The 9,585-nt window shown below is 44.3% G+C and overlaps 1 non-coding gene across 1 annotated transcript; it reads right to left on the minus strand.

Moving 5' to 3' along the window:
• Window positions 1-6,885: 6,885 nt before the first annotated feature.
• On the minus strand, window positions 6,886-6,992 carry LOC133813458 (small nucleolar RNA R71). The gene has a single exon (XR_009884468.1). It is a non-coding gene; the product is annotated as a small nucleolar RNA R71 (small nucleolar RNA).
• Between the last annotated feature and the right edge of the window lie 2,593 nt (window positions 6,993-9,585).

Below are 9,585 nucleotides of genomic sequence, written 5' to 3' on the forward strand. Positions count from 1 at the left end.
GCCCTCGACCAAGAACATACGAGCTTCATCACAGATAAAGGGCTCTACTGCTACAATGTCATGCCGTTCGGACTCAAGAATGCTGGAGCCACGTACTAGCGGCTCGTAAACATGATGTTTTCAGAACAAATTGGGAACAACATGGAGGTTTATGTTGATGACATGCTTGTCAAGTCTCAACTTAACAAGAACCATGTTGATGACCTCGAAGAGTGCTTCGGCGTGCTCAGAAAATACAACATGAAGCTAAATCCTCAGAAGTGCACTTTTGGGGTATCTTCGGGAAAATTTCTGGGCTTTATTGTGAACTCTCGTGGAATCGGGCTAACCCCGACAAGATCAAGGCCCTGATTGACATGCCTTCACCTCGGAAGCATAAAGATGTCCAAAGCTTGACTGGCAGGATGGCAGCCCTAAGCAGATTCATCTCGAAATCAACGGATCGTGGCCTTCCATTCTTCAACTTATTGAGAGGAAGTAAGAAGTTTGAATGGACAGAGGAGTGTGAGATGGCCTTTCAGGAGCTCAAAAAGCACCTAGCTGAACCACCCATCCTGTCAAAACCTGAGACGGGAGAAGTATTGTACCTATACCTCTCAACCACCGAACACGTGATAAGCGCGGTGCTCGTTCGAGAAGAAGAGAGGGTGCAAAAACCCGTCTACTACATCAGTAAAAGATTACTGGGGGCAAAGTCAAGATATCCATTGATGGAGAAACTCGCCCTTAGTCTAATACATTCATCTCGTAAGCTCCGCCCCTACTTTCAGGCACATCCCATTCATGTACTGACAGATCAACCACTTAGGCAGGTCCTGTCTAAACCAGAAGCTTCAGGTCGACTTCTTAAATGGGCTGTTGAGCTCGGACAGTTCGAGATCACCTACCATCCGAGGACGACTATTAAGGCACAGGCATTGGCGGACTTTATAGTGGAATGTACTGGTATAGCCGACGATGAGGTAATAACCACGGCCCACGAGCTGTGGAAACTTTACGTCGATGGCTCGTCAAATGAGAATGGAGCGGGAGCAGGGGTTATTCTAATCACCCCCGCAGGGAGCAAATTTCACTCCGCTTTAAGATTTGGCTTTAAAGCATCGAATAATGAGGCCGAGTACGAGGCTCTACTCGCGGGACTACGAATAGCAAAAGAGCTCAAGGCTAAAGCTATACATTGCTATAGTGACTCCCAACTCGTAGTTAATCAAATTTTGGGAGAATATCAGGCTCGTGGCACAAGAATGACAGCTTATCTAGAGAAGGCAAAATCCGCATTAGAGTATTTTGAGTTTTATGCGATCGAACAGGTCCCCCGAGAACGGAACTCAAATGCAGATGCCTTAGCTCAACTCGCCACATCCACCGAAAATGAAGAGCTGAATGATGTACCCATAGAACACCTATTAGCACCCAGCATTAACGAGCCAGAAAGGGAAGATGTGTGTATGATTGAAACGGAGCCAACCTGGATGACCCCGATAGTTGATTACCTCGAAAACGGAATTCTTCCAAAAGATCGGAATCAGGCTCGAAAGTTGATGTATCAACTTCCACGGTACACCATTTTAGACGGAAAACTATACAGAAGGGGATATTCCATGCCATTGCTTAGATGTGTAACCCCCCCCCCCCCCCCCCCCCGAAGCTAAGAAAATCATTGAAGAAATTCACGAAGGGTTCTGCGGAGACCACACCAGGGGGCATAGCCTGTCCAAGAAGATCATACGCCAAGGATATTTCTGGCCAACCATTAAAACGGATTCTTTCGAGTATGTGAAGAAGTGCGACAAATGCCAGAGATTCGCCACGATACCTCGAGCTCCACCATCCGAGCTGACCATGTTGACATCCCCATGGCCTTTCGCGGTATGGGGCATCGACCTCATAGGCTCTCTCCCGACTGGCAAAGGCGGAGTAAAATATGCTGTAGTCGCCGTTGATTACTTCACGAAATGGACGGAGGCTGAACCATTGGCGACCATAACTTCGAAAAAGATCCTTGATTTCGTGGTAAAGAACATCGTATGCTGATACGGAGTACCGAGGAAGATCGTATCCGATAACGGAACCCAGTTCGATTGCGATTTGTTCACCAACTTTTGTGAAAAGAACGGCATAATAAAGAGTTTTTCATCAGTGGCTCACCCTCAAGCGAATGGTCAGGTCGAAGCCGTTAACAAAACTCTCAAAAGTTCTCTAAAGAAAAAGTTGGAGGAAGCAAAGGGACGATGGCCCGAGGAATTGCCTCAAGTCGTTTGGGGGTATAGGACCACAGCTCGGACATCAACAGGACATACCCCGTTCTCTCTAGCATACGGCTGCGAGGCAATGTTGCCCATCGAGGTCGAAATCCCAACGATCCGAACTCAAATTTACGATCAAAATTCAAATCACACTCAGCTCGAAGAAAACCTAGACTTGATCGAAGAGAAAAGAGAAGAGGCTTAGCTGAGAAATGCTGCTTACCAGCAACGCACTATCAGATATTTCAACAAGAGGGTTCGAGATCGAAAGTTCGGAATGGGAGATCTGGTGTTGAGACGCGTATTCTTAGCAACCCAAGATCCAGCAGCTGGAGTGCTCGGGCCGAACTGGGAAGGACCATACCAGATAGAGTCAGTCATCCGACCCGGCGCATACAAACTTGCGAGATTGGACGGGAGCCTAGTACCGCGAGCATGGAATGGCGAACACCTTAGACCTTACTATCAGTAGTGTAGGAAGTGTGTTGCCTGTAACCATGATTTTCTATATGTATTAGCTTGTCTGTTTTTGAATTCCATCAAATAAAAGATCTATTTTGTTCAATATGTAATCTCTTTTTGTTTTTTATTTTTGTAATCTCTCTTAATTTAATAACCTATGGTCACACTCATAGGATATTAAGGGGGCATCATTGGTATATATACCATCAGCTTAAAAAATAAAAAATATATATATAAAGTATTTGGATGTAACCAAGTACGCGAGCTTAGATAGTTCGGACATAACCGAATTATCAAAAAGTATTTGGATATAACCAAGTACGCGAGCTTAGATAGTTCGGACATAACCGAATTATCAAAAACATAAAGTATTTGGATGTAACCAAGTACGCGAGCTTAGATAGTTCGGACATAACCGAACCATCAAAAAGTATTTGGATATAACCAAGTACGCGAGCTTAGATAGTTCGGACATAACCGAATTATCAAAAACATAAAGTATTTGGATGTAACTAAATACGCGAGCTTAGATAGTTCGGACATAACCGAACCATCAAAAACCTAAAACATTTGGAGTTAACCAGATGTGCAAACTTAACAGGTTTGGAACAAACCGGCCAAAAAATTAATCGATGATAAGTAGGAACCACAACCTACTTCGAGATGAGTCGAGATCGAGGCTGGAATATCTTAAAGAAAAATAGTTTTGAACTCTTAACCTCGGAGCAAAAACTGAGGATGAGGAAAAGTGACTAAACAAAAAGATATAACAAAATCATATACGTTACATACCATATAAGTACTTTCGGGTTCATGGTTAAAGTAATATCCGACCTTGATAAATAACGAGGTCGGAAGCGGATAATTCGAACAAACTATGCATGAATGCATCGAGCTTCGAGCCTAAAATCCAAACTATGTTTATATGAATAAATAAACATAACTGATTCATCAACATAAAATGTGCAAAATATTTCGAGCCAAGAAATGTAAAGCATGTAAAAGAATAGTTAAAGAAATTGTATCAGCCCCGTGGGCATAAATTAAAGTAATTACAAAATAGGGGGACACAGCCCCAATAAATGATCTCCCAGAGGTTAGATTCAAGGAAGAGGAGTCTCCTTGGCCTTCTCAGCATCTGTAGCACCAGATTCCTCAGGACGAATAGCATGACTATCCTCCTGAGCTCCCTCCGAAATGGCGTCCTGAGCAGCCTTTTCCTTTTCGAGCTGATCAGCCTTCTCCTTCTCAAGCTGTTCAGCTTCTTCCTTCTCAAGCCGAGCATTCCACCTTTCAAGAAGCGACGCCTCGTGAGGACCTAAGAAGCTGGTGTCCAGATCTTCATTGTAGGCCCACATCCGATACATGGCCGAGTCGACCGCCTTCTCTTTCTTCTCTTTGTACTCGGCAAGGAGACGAGCTTTTGCATCCTCCATGATGTCGAAGGTGGTGGGCTTGTCCTCTTCAAGCTTCTTATTGGTCTCCCGAAGCTGGATGATCTCTTTTTTATGCTCCTCGAGCTCAGCCTTCAACTTCCCGAGCTCGGTGGCCATACCCTCACGCTCCTTAACTCCCGCCTCGAGCTTCGCATTCGCTGCCTTCAGATCATCGCTCGCCTTGAGGTGAAGATCTTTCGCCTCCTGAGCATGAATCTTGCTCGAATGGATCTCATGGTTTAACTGGTAATTGAGCTGAGCAGTGAAGGCAAGAGCCTGAAAAAGAAATAAACCACCATTAGCTCCAGGTCAGTATGATTACAAGTAGAAAAGGAAGGAGTATAGAAGAATACTTACCGCGGCGGTGTGCTCGATACTCTTCTCATAAAGAGCAGTGCAGTCACGGGTATCATTTAAGCATTGCCACTGGGGAGCTTCGAGGCTGCCATAGCTCTGGCCGATCCGGGACATGACATCCGAGACCAGCGTGGATCCATGGGACCCAGCAGCATTGTCCACCGCATATGCGTCCATATGGGTGGAGATTGATAGCTTCTGAACTCGGGAAGCAGAAGGCCTTTTGGAAAGCGGAGCAAAAGGATGATTGACCCACCACAAGAGGTTGGGGCTCAACCATGACGGTGGCACCAACTAGCGTAGTCGGTGCCACCGTAGAGGCGACGGCCTGCGAGGATGGCGCCGTCGTGGAAGTGCCGTCCTGAGTAGTCGACGCGGCAACAGAGCTCGGAACCGGTGGAGCAAGGGGAGGTGTTTTCTTGGACCTCTTAGAACCTTTGCCCGGCTGGCCGGTCTTCAGCGACCCCGCCCTAGGGCGTTTGCTCCTCTTGGCACCAGCAGTGTCGATGAGGGTGTCAAGGTCGGAGTCCATCTCGCCTGCACAAGTCACAACACGGTGAGTAAAGTGAAGCACACAATTTGTTTTCAGTATCACAGACATATAGAGTGATGATAGAAGAAACCTAACTGGAACTCTCCCCCGAGCTCGAGCTTGGGGACCATGAAATTCCCCCATCTTCAGAGGAGGCGGGGGGAGTGCCTTCCCTATAAGTAGGTGATAACCTCGAGAGGTCCCTATAATCATTGGTCCCATACTGCACAACTATCCCATTCCACACCTCGTCCGTGGTGTACATGGTGTCGTATTTCCCAAGCCCACTATCAAACCTATGGACACAGTCATCTACCCAACTCCATATGTAGAAGTGGTATCTATCCTGTGGGCACGAGACTAACCTATTGGGCCTGTGTTTTAGTAAAGTGGGGGACCACATTCTCGAAGTAGGGAGGACTTTACCTTCATCTGAATCCGAGCCCGAAGCTTCATCATTGGCCTCATTCCCAGATCGCGAACTCCTCAGGCGAACTGGGAGTGATGGCCTCGTTTCTCTCCTCGGAGGAAGGGCACCTGTGGGCAGTGGCACCTCCTCCCAGAATTCATATTTTTTATTGGACCAGTCAAAGGTTGACTGGCCCTCTCCCAACAGCCCACAAGCTCGGAGCTTGCCCTCATGTAATAGATACGAGAGAGACCTCCTGCCATAAGGGAGTTGGAGCAAGGCCTCTCTGTGCCCTTTCATTGCTTCATCAGGGGTGGGACGCTGAAAATTAGCTGGAAGGCGAGACACATTTCAACTAAATATGGATTTAAGAACTAAAGTCTCGAGCACAGAAATAAAGATAACGAGAATACTTACGAATCCGCCTGAACGAATAATGTCGAGACGGGGACAGACCATCTGTCCAGAAGAAGGCTCTTTTGAAATCAGGCGGGTGGTTGGGAAGATCCTCAAAAACCTTCGTCTCCTTGGGGTAGCTCGAGAGGTAGTAAAAGCCATCCCCTCCCCGAGCTCGGGAGGGGTTACTTTTTAAACAAAAGAGATATAAAATCTCTTGAGGTGAAGGTCCTTTCCACCCCAGCTCGTGGTACAAGGACCTCAGGGCAGACAGCACCCTGTACGAATTGGTGTTGAGTTGGAACGGAGCCAACCCAACGAAATCAGTAAAGTCTTTGAAAAAAGACTTCAAGGGCAGCAGTGCTCCCGCCCTCATGTGCTCTTGGCTCCATGTCGCATATTTCACTGTGGCGTCGCGGCCGCTAGGGGCGAAGCAGCTCCGTTCATGACCAGTCGGAGCTCGACACTTCAAGGTGCCCGACAAACCAAGGCCATGGAAAGCCAAGATTTCAGTTATTTGACTGGTTGTGGTAACCGAGCTCCAGTAGAGCTCGGCCTCGAACATCTCTCTCCTCGACTGCGAGGATGAAGGTTCCCCCATTAGTGAAAATTTGAGCTCTCCGGGGTGGTATGCGACAGTAACCTTTAAAGCAGGATCGAGAGGAATCAGCCTAGGACCTGAATTGGATTCCGGATAGATGGCCTCCCGAAGAACTCTCATCTTCCCCTCTATGACTTTGTCTATCTGACGGCGGTAGTGAGCTCGAATGTCCTCTTGCTCGCGCGCAAGCTCGTATTCTCTTATCCGACGTTGATTTCTTAGATAGAGAGGATCCTTACATGCATGTCAAAGATTTCTTAGAAATTTGCTCAACATTTAAATTTCAAAAAAATTCTGATGAGTCGGTCAAACTAAGATTGTTTCCTTTTTCATTAAAAGACAAATCAAAAGCTTGGTTAAATTCCCTTCCCACGGGGTCTATAACTACATGGGATCAACTTTATAATAAATTATTACTGAAATTTTTTCCTATGTCTAAAACTGATAGTCTAAGGAGAGAAATCTCCGAGTTTTTTCAAAAAGATAATGAAGAGTTTTATGAATGTTGGGAAAGATTTAAAGATTTATTATTAAAATGTCCTCATCATGGTTTTGAAAAATGGAGACTTGTAAAATATTTTTATGATGGTTTGACTCCCTCTAATCGTCAAATGATTCAATCTATGCATACTGGAAATTTTTTAAAATTTCAAGGACAAGAGGCGTGGGACGCCCTTGAAGATTTATCTGTCAATTCACAACAATGGAATTATTTTGATCCTAGATCTAGGTCAACTAATTCACCAAAAAGAGGAGGAAGGTATGAAGTAAAACAAGAAGTAGACTTAAGAACATCTTTAGATAAATTAGCGAGAAAAGTAGAAGCTTTAGCCATAAGCCAAACTATAAACTCTCCAATACAACCAAGAAAAGATGTTTGTTCTATATGTTCTAGTCCTTGCCATAATGCCCAATCATGTCCTTCCTACCAAGAAGCCTTTTCTGAGGAGGCCAATGCACTTCATGCTTATGGGAAACCAAATGATAGCCCATTTTCATCCACCTACAATCCAAATTAGAGAAACCATCCGAACTTTTCATGGAGACAAAACCAATCCCAAATGAATCAAGGGCACCAATACAACACACAAAACCAAGCTCATGCCCCACAAAATCAACCATATTCGCAACAAAGAAAACCTTCCTTAGAAGATACTTTACAACAATTTATGCAATCCACTCAACAAATCCTACAAAATCAATCTCAATCAATTACCAAACTCGAGACACAAGTAGGACAACTCGCCACTGCTTTAGCTGATAGAGAAAAAGGAACATTCCCTAGTCAACCTATCCCTAATCCAAAAGGTCAATATGAGATAGGAAAGTCTAGTCATAATGGAGAAGTCAAATCAATTTCAACTCTTAGGTCTGGAAAGAACATTGTCAAACCCGATTACATACCCGAGGTTGAAAACGAAAAAGAAAAAGAAAAGAGTCAGCCTTCTAGCTCTAATGCCAATGACTTTTCAAACAAGGAAACTCCAATCCATCCTTTCATTCCAAAAGCCCCATTTCCACAAAGATTACTTCCAATTAAAAAAGGCAGCCAATATAATGACATCTTAGAAGTTTTTAAACAAATTAGTATCAATATCCCTTTCTTAGATTCCATTAAATAAATTCCTACCTACTCTAAATTTTTAAAGGATCTTTGCACTGTTAAAAGAAACACTAATGTTCCTAAAAATGCATTTTTAACTGAACAAGCTAGTTCCATTATTCAATATAAGAGTCTTGTTAAATATAAAGATCCTGGGTGTCCCACAATTTCATGCATTATTGGTGATCATTTTATTAACAAAGCTTTACTTGATTTGGGTGCTAGTGTGAATTTATTGCCTTATTCTGTTTATAAACAACTTGGTCTTGGTGAGCTAAAACCTACCTCTATAACTCTTCAATTAGCCGATCGTTCTGTGAAAATTCCTAGAGGCATTATAGAGGATGTTTTGATAAAAGTTGATAAATTTTATTTTCCTGTTGACTTCATTGTCCTTGATAATCTTATTTTACCATCTTGTTTACAATTATTAAATTATGTTATATAAATTGTCTTTAATATCTTTATTATTATCTTTTATTTTATTTTATTTTATTTCTATTGTTACAAATTCCCATTAATCTTTGGAACTAGGTTAGAATTTATTAATTTTGGTTTAAAATAGTTTTCTTTTCAATTTTAGACAACTCCTTTGGGTTCGATCTCGTGCTTACACGAACACTATATTCCATATACGATTCGTGCGCTTGCGAGTATAAATTTTTAAAACATACCCGTTTTGGGTCCATCAACCTGTCCTCAGACTCAGAGTCCCCTGAGGAAAACCCTTACCAAGACTATGACTCCTTAAGGCAGGCCCGTATCCGTCATCTTGAGCACCTGGCTGAACTTAGGCGTAAATTTTGGGTGGTGGAGAGCGAAATTGACTCGGTGTTGAGAGGAGACGGAGCACCTTTCCCCCCAGAACTTAGTGACCATGTAGCGAGTCTTAGGGTGACCTTTTTAGAGTTGCAGAGGGAGTTGGAGTTTATGGAGGGACACCTTCCGCCTGAGCCCTCCAGCCCATCCTCGCCTGATGACTGTCATGGGGCTGCTTCCGCTTCTCCTCAGCCCTTAGTCTCGGTTTTCCCTAGCTTAGCGCTTCCGCAGTCACTCCCCCAATGGAAGACTCTTGCTAGGAAGAAAAAATGGAGAGTCAAGTGTTCCCTCTCTTTCTCACCATTTTCTTTTGGTTTTACAGATATGCCGAGGGCATGACGACAGGTAGCCTCCAATGAACCGGACGATGTTCCTTTACTGGCCTCCGAACTGGTGTCGCATGTGTCCGAGAACAAACTGAGGGAGATTGTGAATCACTATCGTGTTCCCCCAAAGTACACTTTATACACTCCTTTGAAGACATGCCGGGCTAACTGCCCTAAGACCGGTTTTGTGGCCCTTAGCGAGCACATCCTGAAAGCGGGTGGTACCATCCCGTTACACCCGTTCTTTTTTGCGGTCCTTAACTACTTTGACCTGGCACCGCTTCAACTGGCACCCAATGGCTGGCTGACATTGAGCTGCCTTTTCATTGTGTTTATGAAACTGGTGAAGCGTGCCCCTAATGTGCAAGAGGTGCATTTCCTCTACAACCTCATGCCCA

This window comes from Humulus lupulus, chromosome 1 (assembly GCF_963169125.1).
Source record: "Humulus lupulus chromosome 1, drHumLupu1.1, whole genome shotgun sequence".
NCBI classification, from domain to species: domain Eukaryota; kingdom Viridiplantae; phylum Streptophyta; class Magnoliopsida; order Rosales; family Cannabaceae; genus Humulus; species Humulus lupulus.